The sequence below is a fragment of the Dermochelys coriacea genome, chromosome 12, assembly GCF_009764565.3.
Source record: "Dermochelys coriacea isolate rDerCor1 chromosome 12, rDerCor1.pri.v4, whole genome shotgun sequence".
NCBI classification, from domain to species: Eukaryota; Metazoa; Chordata; order Testudines; family Dermochelyidae; genus Dermochelys; species Dermochelys coriacea.
The window spans coordinates 34,720,319-34,736,488 of NC_050079.1; the positions used below are offsets into that span (position 1 = coordinate 34,720,319).

Genomic DNA, 16,170 nt, shown 5'->3' on the forward strand with positions numbered 1-16,170 from the left:
CCTCTATGATGAGATAACTAGCTCTGTGGAAATGGTGAAAGCAGTGGACGTCATATATATTGACTTTAGCAAAGCTTTTGGTATGGTCTCCCACAGTATTCTTGCTAGCAACTTAAAAAGGTATGGACTGGATGAATGGACTATAAGGCGGATAGAAAGCTGGCTAGATCATCGTGCTCAATGGGTAGTGATCAAAGGCTCGATGTCTAGTTGGCAGCCAGTATCAAGCAGAGTGCCCCAGAGGGTCTGTCCTGGGGCCGGTTTTGTTCAACAAAACTTTTTTTTTAAAGAACAACAAAACTTTTGTTTTTTAAAGAATCCTGTATTTTAAAGAATCCTTATTGAGGTTGCAGGAACAAGCCTTCCCAATGTGTAGAAAGAATAGTAAATATGACAGGAGACCAGCTTGGCTTAATAGTGAAATCCTTGCTGATCTTAAACACAAAAAAGAAGATTACAAGAAGTGGAAGATTGGACAAATGACCAGGGAGGAGTATAAAATTATTGCTGAGGCATGCAGGAGTGAAATCAGGAAGACCAAGCACACTTGGAGTTGCAGCTAGCAAGAGATGTTAAGAGTAACAAGAAGGGTTTCTTCAGGTATGTTAGCAACAAGAAGAAAGTCAAGGAAAGTGTGGGCCCCTTACTGAATGAGGGAGGCAACCTAGTGACAGAGGATGTGGAAAAAGCAAATGTACTCGATGCTTTTTTTGCCTCTGTCTTCACAGACAAGGTCAGCTCCCAGACTGCTGCACTGGGCTGCGCAGCATGGGGAGGAGGTGACCAGCCCTTTGTGGAGAAAGAAGTGGTTCGGGACTATTTAGAAAAGCTGGACAACAACAAGTCCATGGGACTGGATGCACTGCATCCGAGGGTGCTAAAGGAGTTGGCGGATGTGATTGCAGAACCATTGGCCATTTTCTTTGAAAACTCATGGCGCTTGGGGGAGGTCCCGGAAGACTGGAAAAAGACTAATGTATTGCCCATCTTTAAAAAAAGAGGAAGGAGGATCTGGGAAACTAAAGGCCAATCAGCCTCACCTCAGTCCCTGGAAAAATCATGGAGCAGGTCCTCAAGGAATCAATTCTGAAGCACTTGGAGGAGACAAAAGTGATCAGGAACAGTCAGCATGGATTCACCAAGGGCAAGTCATGCCTGACTAACCTATTTGCTTTCTATGACGAGATAACTGACTTTGTGGATGAGGGGAAAGCAGTGGACGTGTTATTCCTTGACTTTAGCAACGCTTTTGATACGGTCTTCCATAGTATTCTTGCCAGCAAGTTAAAGAAGCGTGGGCTGGATGAATGGACTATAAGGTGGATAGAAAGCTGGCTAGATTGTCAGGCTCAACGGGTAGTGACCAATGGCTCCATGTCTAGTTGGCAGCCAGTATCAAGTGGAGTGCCCCAAGGGTCGGTCCTGCGGCCGGTTTTGTTCAATACCTTCATTAATGATCTGGAGGATTGCATGGACTGCAGTCTCAGCAAGTTTGCAGATGACACTAAACTGGGAGGAGTGGTAGATACACTGGAGGGTAGGGATAGGATACAGAGGGCCCTACACAAATTAGAGGATTGGGCCAAAAGAAATATGATGAGGTTCAACAAGGACAAATGCAGAGTCCTGCACTTAGGATGGAAGAATCCCATGCACTGCTACAGACTAGGGACCAAATGGCTAGGCAGCAGTTCTGCAGAAAAGGACCTAGGGGTTACAGTGGATGAGAAGCTGGATATGAGTCAACAGTGTGCCCTTATTGCCAAGAAGGCTAACGGCATTTTGGGCTGTAGAAGTAGGGACATTGCCAGCAGATCGAGGGACATGATCATTCCCCTCTATTCGACATTGGTGAGGCCTCATCTGGAGTACTGTGTCCAGTTTTGGGCCCCACACTACAAGAAGGATGTGGAAAAATTGGAAAGAGTCCAGCAGAGGGCAACAAAAATGATTTGGTGGGTGGAGCACATGACTTATGAGGAGAGGCTGAGGGAACTGGGATTGTTTAGTCTGCAGAAGAGGAGAATGAGGGGAGATTTGATAGCTGCTTTCAACTACCTGAAAGGGGATTCCAAAGAGGATGGAGCTCAGCTGTTCTCAGTGGTAGCAGATAACAGAACGAGGAGTAATGGTCTCAAGTTGCAGTGCAAGAGGTTTAGGTTGGATGTTAGGAAAAGCTTTTTCACTAGGAGGGTGGTGAAGCACTGGAATGGGTTACCTAGGGAGGTGGTGGAATCTCCTTCCTTAGAGGTTTTCAAGGTCAGGCTTGACAAAGCCCTGTCTGGGATGATTTAGTTGTGGATTGGTCCTGCTTTGAGCAGGGGTTGGACTAGATGACCTCCTGAGGTCTCTTCCAACCCTAATCTTCTATGATTCTATTATTCTGTGTGGCAGCAGCCCATCCCTGAGTAGAGCCTGGGTCAGATGAACCCAAGGCTCAGTTATTTCCCCAACCTTGCCAGAGCTGCAGATCAGACTGTGTAACAGCACTACCTAGCCAGGAACCCTCCTACTGCCTTGCAGTGTATTAGATTCTCTCAACTCCCAGCCTGCTCCAGATCCAGTTCCTGTTCCTGCCCCAGCCTGGCCGAAGCCCTGTTCCAGTCTTGTCCTTGCCCTACTCTGACCTTGCTCCAGCCCTATTACAGACCTGTTCCAGCCTTGCCTCCACCTCCTGACTCTCTCGGACTCTGACCACCCAGCTTCAACCTCTGGCCTGTACCTGGCGTCTGACTATGGTACTGATTTGGTTTGTTCATGGCCTCTGACTATCCAGCTTTGACCTCTGGCCTGCACCTGGATCCTGGCTACAGAGTTGTTTTTGGCTTGTCAACCAACTCTGATCTTTGTTCTGACCCTGGCCTGTCCCCAGATCTCAGTTCCAGCACTACCCTTATCCCAGTCCCAACCCTATGTCTGACTTCGATCTCCACTCTGATCACTAGGTCTCACTATTGAGAGGCAGTGCCTGAACTGATTGATAGGTCCATAGATAGATAGATCTATTAATTAAGCCTCACAGCACTTTTGTCAGATCGGTAAATATTTATTTACTCCCATGTTACAGACAGGTAAATAGAAATATGATGATATTAAATGATCTGGCCAAAGTCAAATCAGAAGTCTGTCTGAATTCATAAACTTAATTTTAAATAATTATTAAAATAAAAGGAAAAATTGCAAAAACATAAGTAAGCATATATGTATTTATTTAACATTTTATATTAGCCTCCATATCATTATGTGTGTATGTTTAGTTTTTTCTGTTTAATGCACTACAGATGTTTAATGGCCTAATTAACATGGATAGAAATCAGTGATCTCTATGTCTACTTCTACTGTTGAATTTGGTTTTTAAACAATGTAAGCACCCAACAGCAGTGAAAAACTAGCTATTGTGGGGTACATTTTCCCTTTTCTGTTTGATAGTGCAAATTGCATTTGCCAAATTGAGGCTACCATTTTGAAAATTTGTCTTTGTCACTCTAAACCACCGGGCACCACAGCAACCGGCTGAAAACCAGGCTTGGAACTCTCATAAGAAAAAAACTTTCTTGTGAGATTGCAGGCATTTCATGTTTTTAGCTGGGTCAGAAATCCACACAAACAGTTGTTCAGTCTGAGTCCAGGAAATGTGGAGGGAGCAAAAGAAGATAATGGAAACTTCCTTTCAAGAGATGGGAGAAGATGGAGATCACTTTTTTTGATTGATACAAATTGGGCTGGCCATTTTAAAATCAAATCATGAGGGATCACAACCAAATGTCATGTGAATTTCCAGTGTATAAGGGACCAGGAATTGCAGTTACTTTAAATTCAGGTTAGGAAGTATAATAAATATTAAACCTAACCTTACAATACTCTGATGCAAACCTGGATTAAATTATCTGCTTTAACAGATTATTATGTTGCTATAAAAGGAAGGTAATACATTTTGGTTTGTGCAGTACAAAGCATTTGAGTCTAAGCAAACCTACATATTTTATAGACTTAATTTATAAATAAAAAGTGAAAAGTCTGAATACATGTCTATGTCACAAATATTTATTTGTCATTCCAACTACTGTTTAGTTGTAACATTTGGAAGCTTCTCTTTCTGATCCCATGAGATGCCCCATAAAAGAGTTTTGCCTCTGGGTATAATATCTATATGCAACACAGCTGTTAGGCTCTGCAGCGTGATAGATTTGGTTTTTATGAACATAATGAAATGGAATTTTTAAATGCAGTAAAAACAGACATAAGATGGCACATCAAACAGAATAGAGGCTTCCTGCGTTCATCCTTTCAGGAACACTATATACTTCTGTCACTTTCAGAAATGAGAACTGCTCTGGAGAGTCTACAGCCTACTTTTCAAAATCCAAAACAAGGGCTGCTCTGCCATGCACAAATCAGATCAGGCCAAATTGCATATTAATCAAGATCTCTTTACCAATACTTGTCGCTCGACAGAGAGACTATAACACTTTCATTCTCACGTAGGAAGCACTGTCATAATTGGTTTGTGTTAGGTGTTTCAAACATTTTTTGACTGAATGACCTGTAACTAATAAGAGGCAATGCACAAATGAAATGAAGGCCCTTGTCTTCCAAGCACTGTACAAATGGGTTCCACCTGTCATTATGTTGACTACATGTGTGATTTCATATTGTAGGGATGTGTATTATAGGGGGAGAGGTTTAAGGCTGTTTGTTGGAATACAGTGTTTTCCACTAGCTGTGATTATAACAGGTCTATGACAACAGCACAAGTTTCATTAGAACCAAGATGTTTGACTTACACTTTGGAGTGTTGTTGTAGTCATGCTGATCCCAGGATATGAGAGACACAAAGTCCATCCACCTTGTCCTCTTGCACTTTGGGTACAGTTCTGCTTGTGTTCCCAGTAACAACCATCTCCTGGAGTGGAGGCAGGAAAAAGTCTATCAAAGTGAATGGAGTAATTACCGGTCCTTCTTCAGACCTACTTGCAAAATACAGCTGGTTAATAAAGAACATAATATTTCAGATTCTTACATGTCTCTAACAGCATCACTCTGTCTCTCCAAGGCTCCTAGTCAGCCTCATTCTTCACTCTGACACTTTACCTTTTTCTTTCCTTCTGCACCTGCCAACATCCCCAGTTTATGGGAATGGCTGTTGATACTCACACTGTTTGTGAGCAATTTTTAAAGAGCATCTGGCACTGTTTCCATCAGTCATGCCTATCTCCTTTTCAGATCCTTTTGCTGGATTCAGTTTGCTTTCCACATCAAAGATAATCTCCTCTTCTTTGCCTGAAAGGTCACATATCCATTGGCCCTCTGCATGCCTCTTTTCTCTTGACCCACTGCCATATATGATACAGTCAATCATTGTGGGCTCCTTCCCAAGATACTAACATTAACAAAGAACCGACACTATGTGAAGTTAATAGAGACCATACTAGAAAAGAGAAGATTTATGAACTTTTGTGGCAAATGGAGCTGATGGCAACAAAAGAAGAATGACTTCTTACAAGGCAGCATCTAAGTACCTACATTATTCAATATCTACACAAACGACCAGCCAAGCTACTCTGGCCCAAGGTGCTTTATCTGCTCAGATAATCTGTGCACCTCCACACAGCACAAGGAGTTTGGCATTTTCGAGATTGCTCTGCTGCATGCACTTAACACCCTAGACAAGCACAAGGTAGCTAGCCACTGCATGCAAACCCAGCAAAAATGCAAGACAGTGCATTCCATCTCAAAAACTGAAAGGCCAAATGCAAACTCAAAACCTCATCTAGTTTGGGACAAAACTTAACTTATTCCACTTATCCCTTACACCCCGGTGTTACTTTTGATCACACACTTTCCTTTAGAGCCTACATTGAGAAAACTAAAGCCAAGGTTAGCATGCGAAACAACATTCTCAGCAAGCTGGTTACATCAAAGTGGAGGGCGGACCAGTCTACTCTGCAATCAACAGCACTGGCTTATTGCTGCTGCTCTACTGAATGCACCAGTACATATTCTCATGCAAAGAAGTTAGACCCTATTTTTAACACTGCCTACAGCTGTATTACCAGATGCTGCTGTTAGTGCTACGGAGCGTTAGTGATGCTGCAGAGTTGTTAATCCGGCTAATGCTGCTATTCTTGGAGCTCTGGTGTTAGCTGCATTATGAGAGAGAGCAGCATGTTGATTCAACGGATCATGGTGTTATTCATAAACAAAGACCACTGGCTCAGTTCAGTAGTGAAGGTGCTCAGCCAGGTTTATTGTCAGCAAAGTATGCACTAGCACTCTCTCCAATGGGCCACAGGGACACTAACACATGTATGCTAGGGTTGGCAACTTTCTCATCGCACAAAACCAAACACCCTAGCCCCACCCCTTCTCTGAGGCCCCACCCCCCACTCACTACATTCCCCCCACTCTCACTCACTTTCACTGTGCTGGGGCAGGGAGGTGGGGTGCAGGAGGGGGTGAGGGCTCTAAATGGGGGTGCGGGCTCTGGGATGGGGCCAGAAATGAGGGTTTCAGGGTGTGGGAGGGGGCTCTGGTCTGTCCAGGCTCTGGGATGGAGCTGGTGATGAGGAGTTTGTGGGGGCTCAGGGCTGGGGCAGAGGGTTGGGGTTTGGGGTTGGTGTGCAGAGCTAAGACAGGCTCCCTGCCTGTTTTGGTTCCACACTGCACTCTAGAAGCAGCCAGCCGCAGGTCTGGCTTCAGTCCTATTCCACTTCAGTCCTATTGTTGGATAAGTGTTGACAAACTTCGACTGGGGTTTTCAAAGGAGAATAGGGTATGTCTGTATTTCAGAAAGGTGTGTTCTTAACATGCATTAGCTAATCTATGTCAGCCAACTTGAGTTAATATAGCAGTGGAGACCTGGCAACGCAGCTTTTAACTCATGTTAGCAGCTATAGTTAAGGCCTGTGTGGGAGCCTGGAGTTGAACTCGAGCTGAATTAAAAGCCAAATTGTCAGGTTTTCATTGCTACTTTAACTTGAGATAGCTGACATGGTTTAGCTAATCCAAATTAAGAACCACCTCTTTTGCAATGTAGACATACTCTTAGAGAGTTAGGCACCCAACTCACATTGAAATAGTCTCATCCCCGTATCCAGCTGGGAAGGTACCAACATTAGATATTTTATCATTAATGTTTTTCTGTACACCTATATAGTTTCTTAGTTGGTTCATGCTTGAGACATCTTATTATGTATATAATTCTATAGTTATTGCTGCTCTTCCACATCTTTGCCACTTTGAAACTCTTGCCTTGTGTCTTCTGCCTTGTAGAAGCATCTCTTGTTACTAACTCATTAGCCTTTTTATAGGGATGTCACTAGAGCTATTTATTCACCATGGTTAGGGCTGTATTAGAATAATATCTTATGAAGACAAAAAAAATTACACAGTGTAACCCTTGTTCTCTGGAGGCCTGTTATTCTAGCAGATTCCCACTCACTCACTCACCCACCTTCTATGCAGAGCAGGAGGTGTGTTTTCAAGTAATATTTAGAAAAGGTAGTTGGTGGAAGTGGTAGGAACTGATGGTTAGAACCACTTAAGACTCTACCGCCTCGGCAGGAACTGACAGGTATCACCATGTGGTGAGTTGATTTGTCCTCTTTAGATTTCAAATGGATGGGATATCTTCCAGTCCCCTGCTGAAACCATGGAGACAGAAGCTACAGCAATGATGATTTTATTATTTACTTTATATATAGTATTGTAGCATCACAGGTGTTCCTGGAACTGTCCAGAGACAGGATTGAGTCCAATAAGCATCTAAAAATGAGAATCGCAGTTACGAAATGTTCTCTCTTGTTTATTACATATTTTAGAAGAGTTTTTATGTTATATTAACATACATATATATTTCAGGAAGCTTCCATTTTTATTTGAGGAAGTCTGTTTGTTGAATATTACTAGGAATCAGGTTTAAGTAGTGGTTGTATTTTTCATTAAATGTGATAGCTATGTACGATGTCCTGTGAAGAAAACTATTCTTACTATTTAGTGGGGAAATGCATTGAAATGTAATGCATGTAACCTAATGCACTCAAACTGGGTTATTACTGTTGTGTTTTAATGGTCTAATATACGTTGTACTTCGTCTAATTTGACCATCTTGTAAGTGAGACAGTACTTGTTTTAACACTGCCTTGACAGGAATTCAATTTTACTCTAAGTTAGTATGTTTCCTTACTCTCCTTTTCTCAATGATAAACAAGATAATTCATTTTGGGTAGTTTTGCATTCTAGAAATATAAAAAGTCTGCTGTAAATTGTTATGGGTGTCATTAAAATTCTCCCTAAACAAGCTGAATACATTCCACACCTTTCTCAGAGATACTTGCAGCTATTTTTAAGTCACCTGCTGTGTCCATACATATTCAGAAGACCATAATGGAGATGTGCTACTGAGCAATTCGGTAGAAAGTCATTTAAACAGAGATGGGTGCAAGAGTGAGTGCAAGGGAGTTCAATAAATTAATGCACTAGGTTTGTTTTTTACCTCTGCAGCCCAGGCTTCAAATCTGACTTGGGTTGCAATTGAAATAATTGTGGTGCAATCTAGTATTTATCAGGATATTGTCTACATTAGGAAGCCACAAAATTGTAGCAACGTGGCATGGTTTCCAGTCCTTGTTTACAGGAGACTCGGAGATAAAGAGCAGAATTGCTACAGGTGAGTTATAGCAACAAAGCTGTGCGGGAGCTGGAAACACTTTCATCATCTCTGCATGCTATTCAGAACTCTCTCTGATTTCTCTAAGTGCTCAGACACCTCCAGTATTTTACCTTTTGAAATGATCATTGTGCCCCTCTGCACACCCAGCCTTTATGGCCCCTTCTTCAGGGAAGGGAGCTCTTAGGGAACTTGCTTTGCAAAGAACAGCTCTTCTTGCAAACAAGAGAGTGAAGCACCTGAAGGGGGAGAGAGAGAGACCTTAATTTCTCACGCCATCCTCCTCTTCCCACCCTGTCTCCTGATATGTTTCTACTGAGTTTTACAATATCTCTCCAATTCTAGGAGCCATGGGTGGGTGTGTGCATTCATGCATACATCTCTGTATGTCTTCTGAATTTTTGAAGCATTCTGCCTTTCCAGCTCTTCCCCTGAGCAGAGAGGAAACCATCCCTTTGCCCTTTAAGGGGCCCAGTGATGTCTTTCCAGTTGAAATACCGGAACCACCATAGAGGTTCATGCATTAAACTCCAGAGGTCTCAGGTTTGATCCCAGCCACCTGCAGCCAGGGCATTACGAGTGGGCTCTCACCTGGGATTTCAACTGGGAAGTCTCTGAAGCTCAGGATGTGCTTCCCCAGCTAGGGGAGAGTGTGGAACTCAGGTCTTCTTGGTGTGGCACTCTGTCTGCCTCTAGTGGCATCTAGACCAGCTGGAGATTGATGAGCCTGCTGCAGTCTTCTTTAAGAGACACATCTTTCAACTCAAGAAGCAGCAGCTCATGCTTTAAGCTCCAGAGTTCCCAGCCACTGACAACCAGGTGTGTTGGTGTTACATAGGGCAATAGATTTTTCTTCAACATGAAATGCTGGATCTGCTAAGCAATCAATCATTACCTGTCAAAAGCTGCCATTAACCCTGGCCAGCCCAACTGTCTCCAATTTGGGAGTCATAGATGTGGCAGTGAGATGTGCTCTCTAAGTCAGTCAGATGCAGCAGAAGGTAAGGCAGGGTGGGGGAATTGTGTTGGAAAAAAATCGTGAAGCAGTAGCCTGAGCTTGACTTCTCCTAGACGGGCCAGTGAGGCAGATCGTCTGAGACAAGACTGTATTATGTGGTAGCCTCAGGAGATGTACCCCTAGGCTACAGGGGTAGTCATGATTTTGGGACACTCTTATCCATGTTTGTTTTTTTCTGTTCTTGATAAGGTTTTATTCATTTTAAATCAACTTATTATGGGTCATCTCTTTGCTAGCCTAGTATGGTGACCATATTTTCCCAAAGGGAAAATGGGACACGCCTAGGCTGTCCCAAGCCCCCCCGCCCCTCTGCCCAGGGCCAGCCCAAGCGCTCTCCCATCTCCATGCGGGGCTGGCCCAAGCCCTCCCTGCCTCCCACTGGCATGGGCCAGACTAAGGTTCACCTCCCCCCAGGGCTGACCCCAGCATCCCCTCCCCATGCACACATGGCCACCTGAGCCTTCCCTGACTCCCACTGTCATTGGACCAGCCTGAGGTCCCCATCCCCACCAATGCTCAGGGCTGGCCTGAGTACCCCCCCATCCACTGCCAACCCCCTCCCCGCTGTGCATGGGGCTGGTCCATGCCTGCCTGCGCGGGGCGGGGTGGGGGGCTGGTCCTGTGAGCCCCCCACTGCCTGTGACTCCCCCATATGCGGGGCTGGTGGTCCAAGCCCCCCCGCTACCTATGCGTCTGCTGGTCTGAGCCCCTCCATCCCCCCCTGCACATGTGGCTGCCTGAGGTCTCCCTCTCCCCACTGCACACAGGGTGGGCTGGCGGGCCTGAGCAACTCTCCCCAGCCCTCCCTCCAGCACAGGGCTGGTGTTTCCACTCCTGCCCCTTCCCCCCTGCATGTTCCTCCCCACTAGGGATCCCGCCCCACTTTTTTGACAAAACTGGGCATGTGTCCAATTTGCCCTTGTCAACTGATGATCAAAGGGACTAAAAAAAGGGAATGTCCTGGCCCAAACGGGACGTATAGTCACCCTAAGAAAGGCTAGGATATAGAAGAAGAGGAGACTGAAGTTATAGGAACTATGAGGGTATCCATTCTAATTGAACAGCCAATGTATTGAGACATTTCTAGTAGCGCAGACACTTCTGGTATTGGAGAGAATGGGCCAGATCCTCGCTGGTGTGACTTGGCCATTTATACCAGCCGAGGACCTGCTTCCTTACATTTGTTTATTTTCTGGTGTAGTTCTATGAAGGTATTTTTGGTGAAACAGGAGCATCAATAGGAAAACAGGACGAAAACAGAACAAAACACACCTGCAGGCTAAAATAAGATACTGTACACTCATATAGATTCAATTCCATTCATGCAATTGAAACTGGCAGTAACAGGAAAATATTCAGAAAAGTCTCAATAAACATCACCAGGACCTGCTATGAAGGAACCACAGCCAGCAGATCTTTCTGGTTAGTTTGACATTAACTTAATACTTGTGTAACTGAGGTGGTATATTATGAAATCTTAACCAGAATGTTGGGTTGGAGGCCTGCCGGTGGAGCCACTGGCTGTCCTCTGCTGTCATCCAAACAGGTTTGCATGTTCTGAAGTATATTAATAAGACCCTCCTTTGGCCTTCTCTGACTGTACTAGCAAAAGTTCAGTTTGAAGTTAATGGCAAAAGTACAGTTCCCTTTGAGAGTTGATTTAGGCCCTGGGTTGTAAAATGACAAACGCACAATCAGTAATTAATTGTAAGGATTTTCCCACAACCTGCATCACCAAATCCTTACTTTAAATATATACAACGTCAACTAAATAAAAGGCGTACATGGCCAACATTGTAGTCAGGGGCCTTCTTTATTTAATCCCTGCCTTAACTAGTAAACTGGGTTTGTCACATTAAAACAGTCTCTGCCTTTCTTATCTCAGCATTGGCTGCAGTTAACATCACTAGTGAATTCTATTAACACCAGTTAGGCTTTTTAAAGGACTCTTATTATATTATGTCCCCCAGGCAGCTCACCCGCTTAAAAGTGAATGGATGGTGAGAAAGAGAAACTAAACATGGAGATTTCACTGTTTCCGGAGGAAAGAATGCACCTTAGTGTAGGGAAGAGGCACCACACGGCAACAAAACAAAGAAAATAGATTGGAATTAGGAGGCAGGATGTGGGAATGCACAGGAGAAGAAATAGACAGGAAGGGTGTGTCCATCATTTACAGCATAGGGAACATAATTTATTCTTTTTAAATTCAGTGTGTATCCTGGATCTCTGTGGCTCTCAGCATTTGACTTAATGCCATTGAATTTTTTTTTTAAAGATGAAAACCCAGCATTTGTTACATCATTACATGTCTAATGGCAGCTAATGCTAAACGAATCTGGGATCTTTAAAACCAAATATAACCTCAAACACTCAACTGGTCTGTCTGAAGTGGATACAATTCTATGGCACATGCGATGCAGTAGATCAGAGTAGATGATCCTCATGATCTGTGAATATGCATGGAGCTGCATGTTCACACATTTCTACTGCCACAGTATGGGGACACCACTTGTCAGAGGACTGGTCACAGTTTAGTTTAGGTGATCAGATAATAACACCTCCTTTTTTTAAACAACAACAAAAAAATCAATGTACACTCTTCTGTGGTAGTGGCAAAGGTAAGATCTTTTTAGCTATTAGTAGACAGTACAAGAAGTGTTTTACAGAGACATCTCTGTGTTGGCTTGATTCACTTTCCTAGGCCACATGAAAGCCATATTTCCTTTGGGTGTAGACATGGATCAATGGAAGAATGTGATTGTCTGCCAAGAATTGCAATGTGGGAATTATCATTTGTCTTGGGAAAATCCCCTAGCCTTCCTGGCTGTAACACCACACACTGTGACTGTGCTGTAGCCACTTTATGTAACACGAGGTTCAATCTCTTGCAATCAGTCACATCAAACAGTGATACAAAACAAGTCTCATTCTCCTCTCTGGTGATATTCCTAAATTAGTAGCCAAATTGTCAAATGTATTAAAGTAACTCTACTTTGGATAGCTTAAAGGAGAAAAAAAATGACACAGTTTGCATGAAGTGTCTGAGGCTTTCAGAGGGGTAATTTGAGTAGTTTAACTAGAGAAAATAGGGAATTTTTCTATTCACCTATTTCCAAACCTAGGCTACCCATCGCATGCCTCTCTTCTGGCATAGAGCTAAGTGATAAACAGAGCAGTTAATAGAACTGAATGAAAATGAGACATTCTTCTTTGTAAAACAAAAGGAAGTCATTATATGTCAGACTCAGGAATCAGAAGCCATCCTAGCGGAGGGAGCATAATCCTGTGATTTAAGATGTCTGAGCACCACCTGGGCTCTTCCACAGGTTTGCTGTATGACATGGGGAAAAACACTTACCATACTCTGTGCTTTATTTTCTTCCTGCTGTAATGTAAGTAAAGTTGGGGGAAACATTTTGGCTGCAACATTTTCCAGCAAAAAAAAAAAATCAGATTTGGCACACCAAAACACTTCATAAATCCATGTCAATTTTGCCAAAAAAAACCCCTGAAAAACATTCAAAATATATTGTTTGATATTTTTGAAATGGAAATTGTTCCCATTGTGATTCAAAACAAGTTTGTGCTTTGAAATTTCCTTTCCATTTTATTTAATTAAAATATGTTTGAAAATGCTCAGCATTGAAAGTAAACATTTCATTGCAGAGCAAACAAATGTTTTATTTCAATCCAAAGCAAAATGGTGATGGTTGATTTTTTTCAATTTGCTGAACATTTCAGGGCGGGGGAGGGGGGGTTGGTTTGATCCATAACGATTTTTTCTGTTTTATTATAATTCCCAGTGAACCAAAAAATTCCATTCTTTATTCAGCCTAAAGATAAGTTTCTTACAATGTCCATCTTTAGACCAGCTATTTTGTGTTCTTATATCTGGCATCAGTGGGTTTTAGCAACATAGTATGAATGAATGAATGGCTCCTGAAATGGTACATGAGCAATAAGCTTGATTTTAAATAAATAAATAATGTACATTTCTTAACATGAAGTTCAAGAATACATTGGAACTACATGCAATATTTGAGAAATATTGTTGCATTATTAATTTGCATTGTGGGAATTGCCTTGGGGTGGAGTGAGGGGCACATTGGTATACCTTACTCAAGTGAATCAAAGTTTGCAGAAACAGACTGGATTCTGGTTTCCATTTAAGTCAATAACACATAGCCGATCGCTCTCAGTGGTGCAGGATCTGGCCCATTCTTTGTACCGGTATAGTTTGTTTAAACCTCTAGTGTCGTCATCTTATGGTTTCACTACAGTAGTTTAAAATCTTTGTAGAAAAATACATCTTTAGGTAATTGTGGATTTGATAAAAAGCATTCTGTCTTACTGTGTAATGCTCCATCACTTAGATACCTATTGTCAGGTGTCTGCATTCGCCTCATGTCCTCAGTGTCTACAGCAGCAGCACAGACAAATAGGCCAGTGCCCAATACCATTATGGAGTCTGCTCTTGGAGCCCATATGGTGTTAGTATCTCATAAATAAATCATTGCTGAGAACCATTGGATACCTACAGGGGCTTTTTCCAGTTCCCCATAGAAGAAACAGAAAAAAGGAGTGATTTCAAAGCAGTCATGTTATATAGTTTGTTTCATCCAATTCCTACAAATGAGTTTGTGGTGGATTAACATCAACAAAATTAATAAAATTAAATTTTAATTGCTGTTTAGCAAACCACATGTTGTAATTTAATAGCTAATTTAAAACCAAAATTATGGTGTTAAGAGCAAATATAACAGTCCCTGATAGTTTATAAAAGCAAGAAAATATACATTCTGCATACCGAAGCATATTTGTAGTACTGCAGACTTTAAAATGATGATAATGGTATTTTTCATCATTTCAGGGCTCTTGCCTGCTTTACTGTCCACTTATACATGCAGGTTTGTTTTGTTTGTTTTATCTCTCATGCAGCAGGACAGTTGCATAAAACTCATGAACAACCTACAGAATCCATGTGTAATTCCGGTCTCTCAGCAGGGTTGTGCTGACTTCCATCTTTGTATAGAGATTTTGTTGGACACTCAAGTGACTTCCAGACAGCTGTAAGGCAATAATTGCTATTCAAACTTTATGCTCCCTCAAAAATTAAAACAGCTGTCTACAGTGGTGGTAAAAAACCAAATCCCTCTCAAACATTAAAGTTATGATCCAGTAGGTGGCTCAAGGCTTGCTAATGAAGATGCATCTGTTGTTATTTGTTGCCTTTGCAATTAAAAAAAGTTCTGCCATAACAAGCATGGAGCAAACACAGGTTGACATGGGCACATGACTCCCATCTACCAGAAGATGTATCTGCACTCTCGCTCATTACCATAGTTAGAGAAAACCATTCATGTGACTGAATAATATTGATGGTCCCACTGCTCATTCCTCCTCCAAAGAGCAAACTTCAAATAAATAGGTTGTTGTTTAAATTGAGTTCCATTGAAATTGAGATGTATGTCAATTTGGGAGAGGTGCAGTATATGAATGTAACTGACAGTCATGACAGATATGTAGACAATTGTGGCTGAAGCTCTGAAGAAACTGAAGGATTCCTGGCCCCAAACTAAACAAACTGTTTTCTGCTTCTGGAACTCCTGTACCAGATGCCTCTACCTCTGCACTAGAGATTTGCCTCATTTGCTCGCCCAACATGCCAATATCTTCACCGAGAACCAATTGGAAAAGGGAACTAATGAAGGAAAAACCAGAGCTTAGTGCTCAATACTGCGTGGGCTGAGCACTCAGGTCCTGATGCAGCAAAACACTTAAGTACATGCTTAACTTTAAGCACATGTGCAGTCCCAGTCAACAGCTGGTGGTGAAGTCAATAATGCATCATTTGTCTGGCCTGTTGCCTACTCACTGAGGCTATGTTTGATTATGGCTACTCTTTAAAATAACATCAGTGTTTGCTTTTAATTAGTGTCTTGGCTGAGGCTCTGACTGGGGCCCGGTTGACTTCAGTTGGTCTCTCTGTGTGCAGCTTGTGACGGGCTGCTCCATTCACTGATAAAATGGCATCTCCTCCTGGTCATTCTGGAGAATAGCTCGCAAGGTCAACACCCCTTCCTGTGATTGCACGCCATCTCTCCACCTCTCTCTGGGTCTGCAGCACTTCTCTTGCTCCCTGAGCTTCTGCTGCCTCTTCGTGACACGGTCCTCTGGCCAGGTCACTCTATGCATTTTTTCCCTTTCAGGGAATCAAGGTCTTCCTTCAGCAGTCCTAGGCAGTCCTCCCATTCACTGCCTTGTAGTGCCATTCCCTCAGTGGCTGGCAGGGGAAGCCGGGCCTGCCCTTTACTCTGGGTTCTGGCTCAAGGAGTCAAAGCCTGTTCCCTTTTAGACCTTACTGCCTCTTCCTGATTCCTTTCCTGCCTTCCTCCCTCTCTGAGTTTGCCAACCCAAATGCACCTCTCTTTCCACAGGGAATGACTGCAGACCCTTCCCAGCAGCCCTTTTCTGCTGCCTG

General features: G+C 42.9%; 1 protein-coding gene across 3 annotated transcripts in view; it reads left to right on the forward strand.

Moving 5' to 3' along the window:
* Positions 1-16,170, forward strand: part of CDH13 (cadherin 13) — a 781,695-nt gene that overhangs the window by 588,892 nt on the left and 176,633 nt on the right. The gene's annotated exons all lie outside the window — the stretch shown is intronic.